This window comes from Fundulus heteroclitus, chromosome 13 (genome assembly GCF_011125445.2).
Source record: "Fundulus heteroclitus isolate FHET01 chromosome 13, MU-UCD_Fhet_4.1, whole genome shotgun sequence".
Lineage (NCBI taxonomy): Eukaryota > Metazoa > Chordata > Actinopteri > Cyprinodontiformes > Fundulidae > Fundulus > Fundulus heteroclitus.
The window spans coordinates 20,755,039-20,773,792 of record NC_046373.1 but is presented as its reverse complement, the minus strand read 5'-3'; the positions used below and the strand labels follow the sequence as shown (position 1 = coordinate 20,773,792).

Below are 18,754 nucleotides of genomic sequence, written 5' to 3'. Positions count from 1 at the left end.
GAACTTGAGAAAACTATTCATGCGTTTATTAGCTTGGGAATTGGTTATTAAAACGCACTCTATGTCTGTGTCTCCCAGACCTCAATCAACCATCTTCAATTGGTTCAAAATGCTGCCGCCCGAGTTTTAACCAACATTCTCCAATGACAGCACATCACTCCAGTCCTTTTTTCTCTCCACTGGCATCTTTTAGGATTGATTTAAAAAATTAGCTATTTGTTTTTAAAGCCTTTAATGCTCTTACCCCTCCATATCTGTCTGAACTCTTGTGGGTTTGAAACCCAACTAGTGCCTTAAAGGTATATAGCCACGTTATATGCCTATACTAAAAATACCAAAATCCTGTTGATTATGATAAAATAAGACTATATACTCCATGGGTCCATCCAGATAATGTTTTGATAGTCCTTTTTGAGCGTAAATAGAACCCCAGCAATGGGTGCGATGAGCTGACATAAACAGACGTGGCGCCATCTACTGGCCGACTGTGCTGTAATGCCTCGCAGAAAACCGACAGGTCGCCGTGGTCGAAGACCAACCCAACCCACTCCCATTTCAAGTTACAGTGAGTCCTACCCTGAGCCTCCTTCAACAAAATCGACAAAAATTACAACTCCTACCAAAAGCAAAAAAGGACACATCATGCATGCGCAGTGACGTACCCTGGTCACATGTTGTGATAATGGTAAATATGCACAGAAGAGGCTATATTTCCTAACAAATGGAGCAAAAACAAAGCTTAAAAGACAAAAATAACAAATAGGACATGATAATCTTTCAGAAAAACATTGTATGCAACCAGAGTGAGTTACTGGCGTATACATTTTTAAAAAAAATGTCAAACGCTTGGGTGATTGGGCCTTCTCAGTTGCTGTGTCCAGGCTCTGGAGCAAATTGCCTCCTGACATTCGTACCACATCTGACTGACGTTTTTAAAGTTAGGCTTAAAACCTATTTATTCAGATTTGCTTTTTACCTTCAGTAGCACTGTCATATTTTGTACTTTATTTTGTACTAGCTTTTTTTTCATCAAATGTTTATTTTATGTACAGCACTTTGGTCATCTCAGGGTGTTATAAAGGGCTACATAAATAAGAGTTGTTTGATTGACATTACAGAATGCCAAGTTGAAGGGGACATCTTTGCTAGAAATATTCCTATAAGTATGTGGATTGTACACAAGGGAAACAATTCTTAATTTGGACCATAATCCTTTGTAATCGGGCTACACTATATCAGGACAATATTTAAATGTGAAACTATTGCTTCAACTGTGATCCTGAAATAAACCCACTTTTATCTGAAACTTTTTTTTTTTACCATTACACCATGTCCCCACTAATCCTCTATTGGCATCTCATCCATTAAAAATATGGATTAAGTGTAGGCAGTAACATCAGTAAAAGCCCATTCAACTTGACAAATGTATTATCTACATGCAGATGATTAATACGTGACACTTTAAATACAGTATCCTACCAAATATTACCCCCAAGCACTCCTTTGCGATCGCGATCTTGCATACGCTGATATTGTGACGACATTTAGGATTCTATATATCAAGCAGCTCCATTTTAAATTCAAGCTTATGAAACATTTTACCTCTGCTTGTGCTTGTTTTTTCAGTGTGTCCCCCCCCCACTCATTATGTTTGGTGTGTCACTGAGAAATTTTAGTCTGGTTTTAAATCGTGTCACACCACACAAACAGCACTTAGAGACTTAAATGATCTGCTTTAAACTGCAGACGAGGGTGACCCTGCTGTTTTAATTTCTCTTGATCTAACTGCTGCTTTTGACACGGTGGACCGTCATGTTGTAGTATCACGTCTGTAGCAGTTAGTTGGAGTGAAGGGCACAGCCCTGAATTGATTACGCTCCCACTTGTCAGGCATAAGCTTCTCTGTCCACCCGGGTCGGTTTTCTTCCCAAGGCTCCTATGAATTGTGACGTTTCTCAGGTCTCCATCTTACCCCTTCTTTTCTCCCATTATCTGCTTCCTCTAGGGTCTATTTTTAGAAAGTGGGATTTGTCTTTTTATTGCTATGCTGACAATGTTTTACTGCTATCAGGTTCTTTGGGGTATTTTTGTTTGATACATTTTAAATTTCATAAACAGGTCAATGCACTGTCTGAGGGTGATCACTAAAATCAAAGCCTATCTACCTCACAGTCCTACCTGTACATTTTGGGATTTTAGGAGTGTTTTTAGAATTCTACTCCTGGTGTTTTAAATGTTTAAACGACCAGGCAACTCCTATATAATATTGGGGTTTTTAAACAAGCATCTTCCAAGCATTACTCTGAGGTCAGGGAACCTGTTGCTTTTAGATGTTCCTAGGATTTGTCCTGTGACCCAGGTAGATGTAGCTTTCTCTGTTACAACCCCCAAACTGTGAGATGCTCTTCTACTCACTGGAAGGATGCAGCTTGAATGATTTTAAATCTCTTTTAAAGACTCATCCTTTTAGCTTTGCTTTTGTTTCCAGTTGAGAAGAGTTGTAATTGAATTCATTTATTTGTTTTACCTTCACTTATTCTATCAGATCTACTGTAGATCTCACATTTTCTTGCTTATTTTGTGTTTTTATTTTTGTTTTGTGGACCTGTGCAGTACTTTGGTGTGTAAGGTTTGATGGATTGAATTTTGAGCTTAAATTTCCTTAGTGTCCTTCCTCTCTTTCTGACAGCAGCTTGGCTGTTGTTTAGGGTCGCTGCTTAAATAAAAAGCGGCAACATTTTCTTGTTTTAAATAGATTCGTCTCATTTAATTTGCAAAAGGTCTGTCAATAGACACACAACAGTGAATTCAGCAGGCTGTAAAATGAGCCGGTTAGAACAGACTCTCATTCATATGCAGACTGTTTATTCCCGCTATTTTTTATGATTAAAGACATTCTAAATGAATTTTAAGAAAGGGGCACAAGTGTAAACTTGTCCAATTTACCATCCTATCCCCTGACATATCTGTACAAATTTGTTTTTCTGGAAAGGTAGGGGGATTGCGATAGAGTGCTACATTGATGGTAGACAAAGGGTGTTTTTGGTTGACGCATCTAAACTCAGTTCATAATGGATGGCTTGATTTCGGGCCGTGGAATATATTGTAACTATGCTGTCATTGCAATATCAATATTAATATTGCAAAAGGTGGTTTGTGAAGCAATAAGTATTCAGATATATACGTCATCCTCTTGTATGGAGTTTCACAGCAGTAAATGGCTATACCTGACACAGATTACCGCGCACAGGAGGCTAAAGGCTACAGAGTGATCCTGAACGCTGTCTGCAGAAGGAGCTCTGGAAGGATTCACTGGTTTGCTGTTCTTTAGCAGCTAAGCCGGTGTGACATTTGGAGATCAGAGAGTGTGTGGAGAACGAGGTCCGGACTTTCTCACCAGCTCCGGTTCACACGTGCATTTCACAGCAGGGGACGCTCAGTTCGATTTATGATGTCGCAACTGGAAACGCAGTTCACATAAAGCTGAAGCATGATGGAAATGCTGTTTAGTTTGCACATTTATAGGAACTGTGCTAGAAGCTGTTTTGCAATAGGAATTCTACATTGAGTTGTATTTAGTGGGGCAAAGCCTGTTGATAAATGAATAGACAGCAGCTTACAGGTCAGCAGAACAACGTGTTCAGATGATTAGAAATGTGCATATCTGTAAAGGCCCTAAGACACTTTAAGTTTATATTTAACTGTTGACTTTAAATAAGCAATAAGCAATGTTTCACCACTAGGTGGAGGTCTCTATGTAGACCAAAAAAAGGTATGTATCAAGCCACACCTTTCTCTAGCTTAGGCCATCACTCATCAACAAATTCCCCCTTCTCACTCGTAGGCTCATTTTTGCATAAATGCAAAGGATATATTGACAGCAAAATAGCATCACCTTTCAGAGGAACTTGTCTAGTGAAGAATTAAGTAACTTATAATTTTATAATGATGTTAGCAAGAGAACGTTTTGATCCAATGGGCGTGGTCTCTGCCATTTTGTGCCTGGCGGTGGCATTTCATGGGCCCTGGAGTGGGTAAGCCCTGAGTGGCAGCTGTTCACGTGCACGTACCTGCATGCATGGCCGGCCCGGCTATGTAAATAAGAGATTGGAAAACAACACAGAGAGACGTGTAACTATAGTCCATTTAAAAATATACCTTTAGTTCTTCACAAAACTATTTTTAGTTCTTTCTATATAAAATAATGAAGTTTCTTAATGCTCCTTTAAGTCAGTTGGATTTATGTTGACTGTTGCAAATAACTTTAAGTTCCAATGTGTCTATTTTAACTCAGAAAAACCCAGGATTTGGATCCTACACATAAAAAAAAAAAACTTTTTCGTACTCCTCCTTTAAGTACTGCCAAAAATTAGCATAAAGGAGCAGAAAATAATTTGCTTTACTGTAGGATAAACGGATGTATAGGCATAGAGAAAGAAAGTGCAACCTTTTTTAATTATGGGGGTTTAAGCATTTTGCTTAACTGTTTTTTATCTGGTCCTATATTTTTTTTAAAACATGTGACCAGAACGACGACAGGTTGAACAGTCAATATTTACACCACAAAAGAAACAAGCATGTGTAAAAATAACCTAGAACCTCCTTGCTGCTTTTATTGAATCTGAGAGGGTAAGTGGAAGTCGGATGCTGTGATCAAATACAATTGATTAACTAATCGTTATCAGTTTGACCACCTCTCCAACAGCAGGAGTTTTTGCCATTTGCTGCTCTAGAGCAAACAGGTGATTGTGGTCATGTCAGGGTGGATATACATCTGCTGTAATCTTAGAGAAGTCATTTCTAATGTCCATCAATGTAGTGTCCTAAAGTGATGAAGGCAATCTCCAGTCAATTTGACACCAATCATTATACAGTGAGAGATTATATATAGGTGTAGGACATTTAAAACAGCTGCCACTCTTCCTGGGAGTGGATGCTGCAGCAAGCACACCTTAAGGTCAAATGATCCACTGCTCAGAGAAATCTGGAAGTCTCAGAATCTATAGACCTCAGCTACGATCCTAAATGTAAAAATAGGAGTTATGATGGGTGATTGTTGGAAAATAAGAATGAAGGAGACATCCCCTTACTACCGACAAACCTCTGGAACAATGTCCTTTTAACAGATGCGATCAAAGTATAGGCCTTTATTTGTAATGAATAGATCCAGTGTTGGTGAAAACCAAGCACAGCTTATCTGTACAAACACTTTATACCCGCTAGCAGCTGCACGCTGTTAGACAGTCATGATTTAGGCTTCTTTTGCAGCTTGTAGGAACGTTTCAATTATTGAGTCCAACATGGAGTCCTCTATATGCCAGAATATTCTCAAATGTGAGGCCATCTTTCCAGCTCAAACTGGGTCAGGTAGGAAATTAAGCTATGATGGAAACAGGAGAGGGGGTAAAATATCTCCATAATGACTCATAAAACAAACATTAAGTTAATGCTGCTAAAGGAGGTTCTGAAAGATACTGAGTTATTGGATGTTCTTTGTTTTTTCATAAACAACTTCTGTATTGTTGCTTAGATGATAGAGATACCAGGGTTTAAAGCTGGTTTGACATGCTAATATCAAATGGTTAAAAATGTTTAAACAAATATGCAGACATTGTCAAAAAACATTCCTTGTTAATTATTTGGAAAAATAATAACGAGGGTCTGTATTCTGTTTCAGTAAAACATTGGGTTACTGTATCAATACTATGTTGAACCCCTGTTAAGGGATTTTTTTTTTTAAATAACAATCAAGTGAAGCATTTTCATAAATGCCTTTCTATTGATCTCTTCTATGTAATCTTCTTTTGTGCTCATGGTGAGAACGTCTAACACCATCTGAGAAGATGATGAGAACAGCAAATTAGGATGTGTACTTTAGGAAATGAGATAAGAGGATAGAAGTGAAACCATGTTGTTATTAGAGTGCAGGCTTCGCTACCCTGGTGTGAATGGTATTTCCTGCTCATGAGTTCAGAGTTTTGGCAGCTGGTCGTTTCCTCCATGTGATCGGATGACACCTGGCATTGTTTTACGGTTATATTAGACTATTAGAGTCTTGATACAATGCAGAAAAGCTTGAAGAAAACTGGAAAAGCTGTTGTTTTTTTTATTTGTAGAGGCAATGTAACAGTTTTACTCCTTAAAAAGAGATTCACTCTAAATGTTAGGTCTGATCTGCCAGGAATTTCTGCATGTAGCTGCACTTAGTCCTTACACCGGCACCAGAGTGATCGCAGGAAGAGAGAGAAAGAGCTCTTACATTATTGGTTTATGTTGTTAAAAACTTGGCCATGTTGTCTGTATTGAGGTATATTGAGGTTTTCTGAAGTTCAGTTAGAACTTTTCCGTCAAATGCTTTGCTGTTGTTTAAAATCTTAGATATCCCAGAGTGTCAAAATAATTTCTCTATTAAAGCATAGGGTATTGTAGCTCTGTCCCTCCTCCACCTGTTTAGGACACTGCCGGTCAGCTGGCTGAAATATTAAAAATTCTTCATTGTCCCACAATGGGGAAATTCTGGCCTGACAGTGGCAAGGACATAGATTGTTACATATACTTATATAGTAGTGAAAAAACAAGCTAATTAAAAAAAACATACAATTAAAGTTTTTTTAAATAATTAAGCAATTTAAACAAATGTGTTGTTTTTCCACATACTTATGGAAAAGAGCTAGCTTTATTGTCCACGGTTCTTGTGGCTAATAAACATGGACATTCCTGTTGTTCCTTTTCAACAGCATTCAGGCTTGTAGTTCAAGATAATCATTCTTATTTCTTTGTCTGAAGTCAAGACATATTATTTTAATCAAGCATCAGCGTAAACAAATTGACAAAAAGGTCGCCAAGAAAACAGTCGAAGCCTGCAGACGAGTGATGACGTTATATTTGGGACAAATCTCAAACTCGAGCATCATGCAAACTACAATAGCTACACAAGAAAGAAAATAGTGATAGCAAAGTCCTCAGCTGAAATTTAAGTTTACAATCTCCTGGCCATTTATCCAGGAAGGAGGAAGAATTCAGAACTGTTGTCTTAGACCAGTAGCTTAGAGACAGAATAAACCGGCACCCTGTGGAGGAATTTAAAAACACTTGTGGTGAGCTCACACTGCTGATAGGAATCATCATGGTGTTGAAAGATCTTCAAAATAAAATACCAACAATTCTAAAAAATGTAGATTCTGGCAGCATTAAGGCACAGCCATTGCAATTAAAGATTTAATGCCCAGAAACAGGATCTGCAGTTGCCCAGGTGGAATGGCTGTTGACTCCCTGCTTGATCGATCGACCACTGTTGTGGCATGAATTGTGTTGCCCCTCAGCCTTGAGTTTTTTTTTCTCTTAAATCTCAAAGATTTTATTATTTTTATAATCCAGGAGTATTTCCAGCAGTCTGTGTTGAGAAATCCATTCCTGTTCACCTGTTTTCCTTCCATTGTGCTCCTCTGTGTAGATGACTTTTGCAACAAAAAGTGCTCTTTGCATCATTTGGATGTCGCAATTTAGCGTCCCCTAAAACATTCAAAATATTTCCATCCAACAGCTTGTTTTTGTTTATCAAGAAACCAATGTTTTCTATGACTAGCGGTATACATTTCCACAACAAGGCATTACAGACTCATTATCACATCATCATCTTTCGTGTGGTAGTGCATTTTTGTTTTATGGCTCAAAAGACTGTCTTATCTCAGAAAAGTGTTTCCTAATCATCTGCGATGATACTGTCCAGTAATTTTAAGTTTTATGGCCCTTTAAATATGATTGTATTCATGCTTTACATTTTTATTTTAAGTCTATCTTAATAGTGTTATGTAATGAAAACATGGTATTTTTGCAATCATTGTCATATAACTGAGATAATCTCATACCTAAGCCTAAATCGCAATGATAGAAAATATTTAGTTTTAGATTTTCTCATAATATTGCTGAAGGCATAGGACATTCAACCTTTTTCGATTTTTAGATGTCTCCTGCACCTGTTCAGAGGATGAATGCTAACATTTGCAAGCCTCTTAGAAGTTAATTTCAAACCTCTTTCCTGAGGTTTTGCCTTTTGAGTCGAACTAAATCCTCATCAATTTTCTCTGCTGCCATCATCAGACTTGTCTGTTCCGGCTGCTGATAATCTCTGGTCGTGCCGAGGAGTCTTTCTTCCTTCTCTGCTTATCCTCTGGGAGAAGACCGTTTTTTTCTGTTGTTTCTTAATGAGCTGTCCTCAGTCAGTTTAAGGTGATTAATTGCAATAGATTGTTTGGTTTTGCAAAATGAAAACCATGACGCATTTGTAAACGAGGCATTTTTTTTTTGCCCTTGCAATCTTTTGTTTGGAGAAAGAATGGGATTTTTTGTAAGTACTGCCAGGCGTCTTTGTTTGTTGCTGCTGAATTATAGAGATAAGATTACTAAGCAGTTAGGAAGGAAGGGAAAAATGCAGACGAGGACAGACACAAGCTTTTTAATGTGTGGTACTTGTAGAGAAATATTGAAGCTGAATGAGAGGAGTCAGATTCTCACAAAATACTTTGACATGTCCGTGTTGAGCCTTAAAACAAACTGATCATGTATTTGTGCATCGGCTCGGCTTCTTACAGGAACCAGGAAGCGTGACCATATAAGACCTATGCTGGCCTCTTTACATTGTCTGCCCGTCTTTTACCGAATAGATTTTAAGATTCTTTTATTAACTTATAAGGTCTTAAATAGATTAGCTCCCCTTTATCTTAGAGACCTTTTAAAATTCCAGTCTGTGTCGAAAAGTCTACGTTCAAATAATCAACTATTATTGACAGTTCCTCGGACTCGACTTAAGAGGAGAGGAGATCGGGCTTTCTCTGTTGTTGCTCCAATTCTGTGGAACAATTTACCTCTTCAAGTTAAATCTGCCCACAGCCTGGATCATTTTAAATTGCTTCTTAAAACTTATTTTTATTCTTTGGCTTTTATTTGAAGCAGCGCTTCACATTCTGTTTTGTTAATTGTTATTGTCTTTCTTGTAAAGCACTTTGGTGCAGTTTTATACTTGTTTTTAAAGTGCTATATACATAAATTTGACATTGACATTGACATTGTGCATGATATCTCTGACTTTGATTGAAAACGAAGAGATCATTTGAACTGAAAGGTGTTGCTTAATCCAAATGTTTTTGGAATATGTTTTATTGATAGAAGAAAATAAATGAGGTCAAACCTGTCAGACCCATCAATGGTATTCCAGTTTGTCTTACAAGATCTTCATACTCTGCATTTTCGAAGTTTGTTGTTAATTATCTACCTAGTACTTGATTGTGAATAATTCAGTTATTAAAACACTTCTGATATGATGATAAGCAGTGTCTTCTACACATGATGAACAAGTTCAAAAAGAGCCAGGTTTAAATTGCATCTTTGTGACTCCCAGTCTGTCGCAAGATGTAATTCTGTGCCAAACAAACAAAGATAAAATATTTTAGCTTCAACAGGATTATTCTCAATGACCTATTGGGCTTATAAGGCACTTGTCATAATTGTAAAGGCACGACTTTCATGACTTTTATGGTATGACATAAGTCTTGTCTAAAAAAGAACTAGATCTAGATCATAGACAATGCCAACAGTAAATAAATGTGATTTGATCTTTCTTTTCTCCAATTGGGGGAACTTCTGTATAAAACCTATTTCCAGGCTCCAGCCAGGTTTTTTCCAGACACATTGAAGAGTTCCTCAACATGAGTTTCACAGGTGCAGCCATGGCTACAACTTTTATGAATCTGCTAACATTATTATTAGGTAATTGCATATTGGGTCAATGATCCAAAAATAGCATTGCTTGATCTCATGCAACACCACACAAAACTCTGTTTGCGCTAATGAAGATTCAGTCACTTCAGGATGTTTAAAGTTTAAATATATATGTTTAAATATATGTTTAGATTGTCGATATCGACAATCTAAACATATATTTCTTTGTTTATTTGATATACTGGGCAACCAGATGTACTGCTTTGGTGTGTTTGCACAAGTGTTAGTTTCAATACAATTCCATAAGGGGCTTTCAGGACAAAGTCACAATTACACTAAATCTAGAAAAAATAAAGATAATTTACATACACTTTGCAATGAAAGAGACGTTTCGTAAATAATATTGTGTGAACAAGTCTGCCCTGACTTCAACCACTGTTTTGATCCTCTGTTAAAGATGTTGGTATCAGTCTGTTGTTGAAGGCCAGGAGGAGAGAATGCAGCCTTGGCCGTTTTATGCTGTTGCTTAATGACGTACATTTAGGTAAAGAACACACAGACTCTGAACTCAAACTCAACCTTTTGTTCACCAACCTTCTACCAAACTGCAGGTTTTTAAAGGAGCAAAAAGAACATGTGCTCTCTGAAGTCTTTGAAGGGGGCGGAGCTTGGTGATGGTGACTTCCTGGGACTGCGTTTGTGATTGGTTGGATGCAATGACTGTAGCATTAACCTAGATGGTAGGTTAGAAAGCAAAAGGAAGGAAAACTGCTCTTCTTTTGAACTTTTTATTGACTCTTTTTTTCCTATCACACCTCTGTGGATCGATATAAATTTTTATTGAATTATCGTTCGGCCCTACTTCTTATTATGCTTCATTTTCTGGTTGGAAGTCACTAATCCTCTCTGTATGGGAAACTCTGCAGCTGCATCTCGTTCTGATTGAAATGTCATGCCTAAATGATCCGCTAAATTACAAAAAGAAAGCAACTATTGATCAGCGTGGGTGGAGAATATATACTTCTCGTGCGCACAATTTTAATAAATGACGTAGCAAACATGTAATGATTAACCAAAGTAAGCACCACTTTGGTGTGTTGGGTTCCTCCAAAGACACAAAACGAGTCTCTGTGTGATTTATATTCTCACTGTTTTGGTTCAGAAAACTGGGTCGCTGCTCACTGTGACCTGATTCAACTCTGCCGTCATTTAGCTTCCTCTCACCCTCCCTTCTCCTCTTCGTCATTTGGTTTTTTTTTTTTATTCCTCTGTTCTTACCAGGCCAATAAACTTTACTGACAAGTTCAACAGAACGAAGGGAGCTTGTTTGTGCGACTGTTCTTAGTGGAGACCGCCAGGCTGGGCTTTTGTAGATCATGCCGGGGATTTTTGGTCTAGCAGCACCGTCACAAATGTATTTTGTATCCTATTTTCTTCTGATCACAGTGGCTGATGATATTCAGAAACTCCCTGTTATTGTTGAACGTTTGACTTGCTTCATCTCTGCTGCAGATGAACACTGTTGAGTGAGCTTTGCATCTTCGTTCCTGTCAGAATAAAAATGCGTTCTGGCTGCTCCGGTTACAAGTGGACACTTTGAAGTGCAAGTATTCAGACCTGGCATCACCTGCATTCAGAATAATTAGATCTCCAGTATCTGCTGTGTATGCAAATAAACTTAAAAATAAGCATCGCACAGTGGCCCATCAACAGACCTATTGAGATTTATGTAAAATTTTAAATAACTCACCGTTAGTCTGATATGAAATTACCTTTTTGCTATTTAGGTTTCAAAAACCTTGTAGTTATAGTGTGATGGTGCATTAATTTGTTTGTATTCACAAATTTTGCCTTTTTTTGAAGTGACACGATAAAAGATGAGGTGATAAAGGTGCTAAGAGCAACTATTAACCTAAGCTCTCCACACCAAAGCAGTGCAGTAATTACTTGTTTTGATGACGGGCAGAAGCTTAAATGCTCACCTCGTTGATCAGCTAGGTGCGGAGAGGTTTCTAATGATGGGTGATACAGCAGCAAGGCAGAGTGACTGCTGTAATAATGACAAGCCTATTGCTCATATAATAATTCTTTATGGCAAGTCCACTGGTCACATAATCATTGTGTTTGGAAACCTGATAGAGTTTAAAAATGCCATAAAATACACCACCAGGCACTCCCAGACTCTGAATAGATTTCTCTTCAGACATGATATTTAAAGAGGTTGGGAATCCGGCTTCAGAAAGGTAAACACCCTGCCTGGTTTTCCTTCATCCTGTTCACTTAACTGGATGATTTTAGTCCCGTCTATGCTGTGGAGCTGGAAATGCACATGGTTGGAACTAATCTCTGGACTCACATTTTATTTTCTGACCCTGGATTCCCCTCCTCTGATATAAAACGTGACGTGTGAGTGCTTCGTATTGTGTTCATTCAGGATTTTTGCACAGAGAGAATTAGAAGTTATATATTATTGTGAATTTTTGTATTATATTTCTTGCTTTGACTGTACATTTTCCTCGGGTTATACCATTAATTATGTCTTATTTTGTGCCCTTATAAGTAAAAAGAGGATAATTAGCAGCATTTTCAACCAGGAATATGTACAATTCTTTAAAATCACTCAGGGACTGGTGGCTCCCTAATTTAGCAATATTATGGAAATATTTGTGTAGCGTTATAACTTATAACATATGCTCAGAAATATTCCCAATAGTTTTATTTTACATAAGCTGTTGGTTACAGGTCCAGTTAGGGTTTAAAAATCTAAAAACTGACAGACGTTTCCTTTCTGAAAACCTCTGGAAGCAGCATTGACGTAACAACACATCAGAGAGGTCCTGTGTTGAGTGTTGAGGACTCTGTCATGCTGTCACCTTCCATCCATCTGTGTCTTTGTGTGTAAATCCGTCTCCCCGCTCGACGTGAGATGCTGGGAGTCAGACCACATGACCGTCTCCCATCAGCCAGCTTGTCACAGCCAGCTGACGTGAACTCATCCAACACTTCAACTCTCGCTGCAGCAGCACAACTGGGCTCTCGATCCGCCACAGCGGAGATAGATGATTGGGTGTTGTCTATTTCTGGAAACATCACCGGTCCTGTTGTCTTCGGAGAGCACTGAGTTTGTGGAAATGGTTTGAAAAGCAGCGGGATCCGTCCTCGCTGTAAACATGTAGCACCGTTCAGCCTAAGCAAGTAATCAGAAGCTCAGCCTTTGGCCAGTTCAATGCAGCAGTGGCTATTAGCTTTATTAATATAGAACAGCAGCAGAATATGTCAAAGTAACCATGGCTACTTTACATTTCTGACCAATCAAGACATTTCCCTCCCAAGAAAGAAATGAAATGAGTTGCTGAAAGATGTCTCTCGTCTGTCATCCGTGGAAGAGGGAGAACAAAGTTCTCTCAGGCCTTTAATGCCTGTCCATATTCCTGAAGAACAGAGGATGTTGTTCTCTTTCACAGGGCTGACACAGATAAGTGACGTCGCTTTGTTCATGCTGCTCTGGGAGTTTTTGCATCTTGTTCTTGCAACATCATACTAACAATTATACCCAAAGGCTGCAGAGGAAGGACCTTTCAGATGTTCTGGTGAAGTGTGAGATGTCCTGGCAAGAAAAAAAACAAAACTTTGCTTTTGTTCTTGCTAACTCAAGTAACAAAGTTTGATTCTGTTCTTTCAAAAAGAATGTTTGGGAACAATCAGCTCACCTAACAAACTCCAGGAACCAAACTCCTGTATTATTTCTTGGTTTCATCAAATCCTGATGTGTATGTGTTACGCCTCCTAGTATCTTTGAAGCATTTGTTTTTTTGGTCTTTATTTGCTGCCTGGATCTGTTGCTTTTTTAAGTTATATCTTTTTCTTAAACACTCTTCATCTGCTCATGAATTAGCTTCCTGTCTTTTTGGATCCTTACAGCATCGCCACTTATTTTCTTATGCTATGCTCAGTCAAGTTGTATATTTTCTTTAAAACTGGCTTATGTTCAATTTGTTTTCCCTACCTTTTCATTTTTTTATGTGCATCCTATATTTCTGTCTCCCTTGGCCCAAAGTTTAATAATCCTTTTTCCCCCAGCTGTGTGTAAAAATGTCATGTTTGCTTGCATCAAGAAAAGCGGCTTCATTTTACTGAACTCTATAAAAGCCAGTGAGCTGTGTTATATCTGAGGATGGTTTGTTTTCCCACCAATTCCTTATAGTTGCATGGCAACAAATTTACTCTCCAACTTGCATTGCCACACACTAATGACCCTTTCAGTGAGTAATGGACCTTTAAGGCAGGTTCTGATTTGCTGCATTATTATTGTCACAAGGATGCAATTACATTTCTGAATGTTTTTCTTTTTTGTGTAAGATTTTCTGTTGCATTTTTGCTGTGCTCAAAATCATTTAAAAACCCTCTTTTTTAATTTGTAGTCCAGCTGCTTGTTATACTAAAATTAATTTCTCTACTCTAAACAGAACAATCTTGATTAGAAATTATACTCATCACAGAAAAAAAATATAATGCTCATCATTTCAACTGAGTTGCATGTTGTAGTTGTGTTTTCCTTCAAACTCATCGTTGTCCTTTATGTTGGAGCTGATGTACCGGCAGCTCAGCTCAGCTGGCTCATTATCTCTTCCTGTTAGTAAGTGGAAGCAGGAAACTGCAAAGTTTCAATAAACACAGGAGTGTAGCTTTTATATCCTTGCAACAAAAAGTTGTATAAAGTCTTGATATCCCGTGTAACACTACATGATGAGAGATCAAAGAGATGCCAGGCTGCACGACACAACACCCGAGAGAAGCACAGCAGAAATAATGCTCCTATTATTAGATTCCCTCTCCCAAAAAAAGTTAAGGAATAAAAAAAAAGGATTTAGCTGTGAAGAATCTCTGGCTGTAAAAAAGAGAGAACATTCATAAGATCATTTAACTGCACAGTTTTCTAAGATCATCTCTTTACATCGACTGATATTGGTCGTATCTTTGGTCATGAGACCAAACATGTCCTCTGCGATTTATTTCAGCCGTTAGAACAACTTAAGCTCCCGATTAACGGTGCTTTAGCGTGTGTGTCAGAATCATGTTGAGCAAACTAGCCAGAATGAATGGAGTCAATAGTAAATCATTATTGATCATAAAAGAACATCATTTGGTTACAAATTTGTTGGGACCTCAAGTCGTACGTGACGTGCTCTCAGCAGTGCTGATTTTGTCAAAAAATTGAAAGGAGTAAATATAAAGTTTTTTTCCGATGGTGGCTTCCTATTGGTTTTGTCGTCTGTTGGTAACTGATAAAAGAATAATTCACTGGTCGCAAAAATAATACGTTTTTCTTTTGGTAGAAGTTTAACACGCCTGCTGTAGCCACAAGTTAAATTCATCTGGTCACAGGTACATCAGTGGACGGCACAAGCAGTCAAGTTTGTATGACAATACGATGGAAAACCCAGATTCATAGGATCAACCAAGTGATTTGCAACTATATTTTTTTGTATAGCCTCTGTTTGCAATTTTGCAAGCCTTGCACATGAAATAGACCCTAATTTTGGTCAAATCGGTTTTGTTCAAGCTACCGGGTCCCTCTGTAGGTGCAGTTGACACAAAAATCAGACAGTAAACCAACAAAACAGTTAATGAGTTGAGTTTAGAAACCCTGATCTGATACCAAAGCAGTGACGTCTAGTTGCATGTAATTCCCAAGTTAATTAGATAATTGTTACTGTTGGAATCAAAATATTTGATGTCAGAAGAGGCGCAACTTGGAATAAATTGATCAAGATTCTGTCTGTTAACAAAAAAGTGGTTCTTATGAAACTCCCTGAAAATGTAAATATTTAGCCAACTTCTGCCTGAAGACGTACAAGTCTGACCTGAGTAAACAGGGCAATAAAAATCTTATTTACTTGAAACTAATGCAAACTTTTTTTTTCTTTTTTCTTTTTAAATCTAGGACTCCAGAACAGTTCAGTGAACTGATGCATGGAGACACGTGTTTAGTGAGCTTTGTGCAGGGAAACAGGTGTTTGTGAAGCCATACAATATTAATGATTAGAACATTTCTGAGCTGATAAACAACCTAGATTCATTAGCCCTGAGAGAGGCTTATTACCCGCCAGTGTTGGCTCCTTCCCTTTGTGATGCATTTAGACTCTGATAAATGAGTCAGACTGGAATAACTCTCACAGGGAGGGATCTGTGTTTCTGGAGAAAGTTTTCTGTTCAGAAAAGTTTCATTTGCCTCTTTTTTTTTAGTGCTGTTTTCTCACAGTAGTTTCTTTGTGTGGAAGACTTGCTGCCTGCAGCTAATTGAGAGGATGTCGCTGGATTTATTGCTCAGCTGTGTCACCTCCCACGCAGAACTAACACTATATACGTGTTGGATGTTGGAAAAAAAGAAGCTGTGACCTTTATGTCTATTATTTTGTGTGTAGCTGTTCTCTGTTTTTACTAAAGGTAAATGATCTGTAAAACTCTGAATGCTATCACTTCATCTGTAGTCAGGTTTTTCCTTATTTTTTGCCTTTACTCTCCTAATGACCTAAATAAGTATTTTTAGGTCTGACACCACTATCTCAATCAAACAGTCTTCCCTTGCTGTTGAGCAAGTTTTTTTTTTTTTAAGTGAGGCAACAAGATGTCTTTTTCTAAAGGCATTTTTTTAAACAGAAAAGTCTCACTATAAGCCAATGATCCTATTTTCTTTGAGTTATCTGACCTCAGTAGGATGTTTTTAAGCTTTTGCCTCTGAATACAGTTGCACATCTAGACTACAAAATTTTGTTTTTTTCTTAGTGACAGATTTCTTTAATGCTGCCCATCTTCGGTTTTAAGGTTCTAGTCATGACTGTGCTAAAAAAGAAGACACGAACAAAAGCTGTGTGCTTAAAATAGGTTTAAATGAAGGTTGCAGCTTTTATAGACCCTGAAAACTTGAGCTCAATACGTCACAAAACTTAAGGACACCCAATGGACATTTGTGCTTTTTTTCCAACTTATTTGGACATACTGATAGCAGTTTTAAGAAAACTGAAAACTTTAATAACATACTGTATAGAAACAACAAACCTGGAAAAAAAGTAATTTACCATTTTCTTGTAAAATGTAATAGAACTATGTTTAGGAAATGACAAATATACACAATTTAGATCATTTGAAATCAATCATTCTACTTTATGGAAAATAGTCTACGACTAGAGACATTTTGAAACAATTGTCAGCACTTTACGGTTTCAATGTCCAGGGGATGCAAAAAGAAGCCTGGCCCAAAGTACGATCAAATCTGGCCTGCTAACACAAGTAGTATAGAGATGGAAACTTTAAAAAGAATGTGAGGTACAACTCAAAATATTCCTCTCTTATAAACAATGTTTCTGCTTACATTTTATCAGAATCAGCTTTATTTTGCCAGGTTTGTAGTTACAAACAAGTTATTTGGTTTCGGAGTCCAACCTTTCGCTTTGTATAAAAAGAAAAAGCAGGCAGAGAAGTAAAAGCAAGTAGAACAGCAAACTACAATCTGTCGGTCATCTGTCGAGGCAGATGACCGTTCATACTGAGCCCGGTTCTGCCGAAGGTTTTCCTTCCCGTTAATGGGGAGTTTTTCTTTCCACTGTCGCTTCATGCTTGCTCAGTATGAGGGATTGCTGCAAAGCCATGTACAATGCAGACGACTCTCCCTGTGGCTCTACGCTTCTCCAGGAGTGAATGCTGCTTGTCGGGACTTTGATGCAATCAACTGGGTTTCCTTATATAGGACATTTTTGACCAATCTGTATAATCTGACCCAATCTGTATAATCTGATTAAATTTGACTTTGTAAAGTGCCTTGAGATGACATGTTTCATGAATTGGAGCTATATAAATAAAATTGTATTGAATTGAATTGAATTGTAACAGAAAATACATTATACAGGGGGGAAAAGTTAGAACATTTATTAATTTTATTGATTAAACTTGGCCAAGTACAGAAAGCGCTGACCCATGTCCTGTTGCTGCTGCTAAACGTAGACTTTTTAAAAAAAATTCTAGCTAAAAGATGAAAACAATTGAGCAAAAAAAAAAAGAAAACTTAAATTATTAGCTTGTTTTTTGTTTCTGTTTGGTCTCACAGGGTTGTCGTATTAAGAAAAAAACATTTTTATGTTCTGGATCAACAATATTTACTTTTCTACTTTGTTTAGAATATTTCTTGTTTAGTATATTATTGATCAAATAAAAAATAAATAAAAAATCATGTAATATCTTTTTAATTATTATTTTCTAATTGTTGAGACCTGCAAATGCTCTCAATCCCACAACTTTGGCCCTAATTGTAAAGTTTGGACACCACTGGCCTAAAATGTCACCAGGAGTCCTACAGCAGGCTTCTGTAGCTGTCAGTTTGAAAGTGCATGGCCCTATAATGAAAAAGGGACGCCACAAGTTCAACATTCCTGGGAGATGTGCAAGGAGGAAACATTTTGACACACCACATCAGCTGTTAAAAAGCATACAAGGGAAGGTGACTCTTCATTGTGGCTGCGATTGACAGCAGAGTCCGTATTAATATGCAAGTTGCTCACTAGGTCACCTTGGAGCCACATGCCACCATGATCAGTTCTGTGTGAAAGATGCAGCCACTGAACAGTAAAACTTCACAAAGAAACCAAGCAGCGATTGCGACGTGCAGCTGTGAGACTCCGGGAGCGAGTCTGATGAACAAAACTAACACGAGAGGACAAAAATAGGGACAGTTCCTGTGAGAAACAAAAACAACCAGTCCTTCACGAGACCACCCCTTTATTATTGCAAAAAAAAAAGCAGAGGCTGATGGAAAAACAAAAGATAATTAAATCTAAAACTTGTTGATATCTTAGTCTAATTAATGTGAAACAAAAGGCAATTTTTTTAGTTCATGTTTAAGGAAAACTGGAAAAACATTAGCAGGGGGTAAAACAACAACACAAAAGCTTGTAGCTTTATTGGTTAAGGTTATAACCTATTCTGCCCTGAGTGAATAAAGATTTCCATTTAGATTGGAATTATCAGCTGAAACATAAGCCCC

General features: G+C 37.7%; 1 protein-coding gene across 2 annotated transcripts in view; it reads left to right on the top strand.

Moving 5' to 3' along the window:
• Positions 1–18,754, top strand: part of LOC118565229 (oxysterol-binding protein-related protein 10-like) — a gene marked incomplete at its 3' end in the record, with an annotated part of 85,023 nt that overhangs the window by 54,576 nt on the left and 11,693 nt on the right.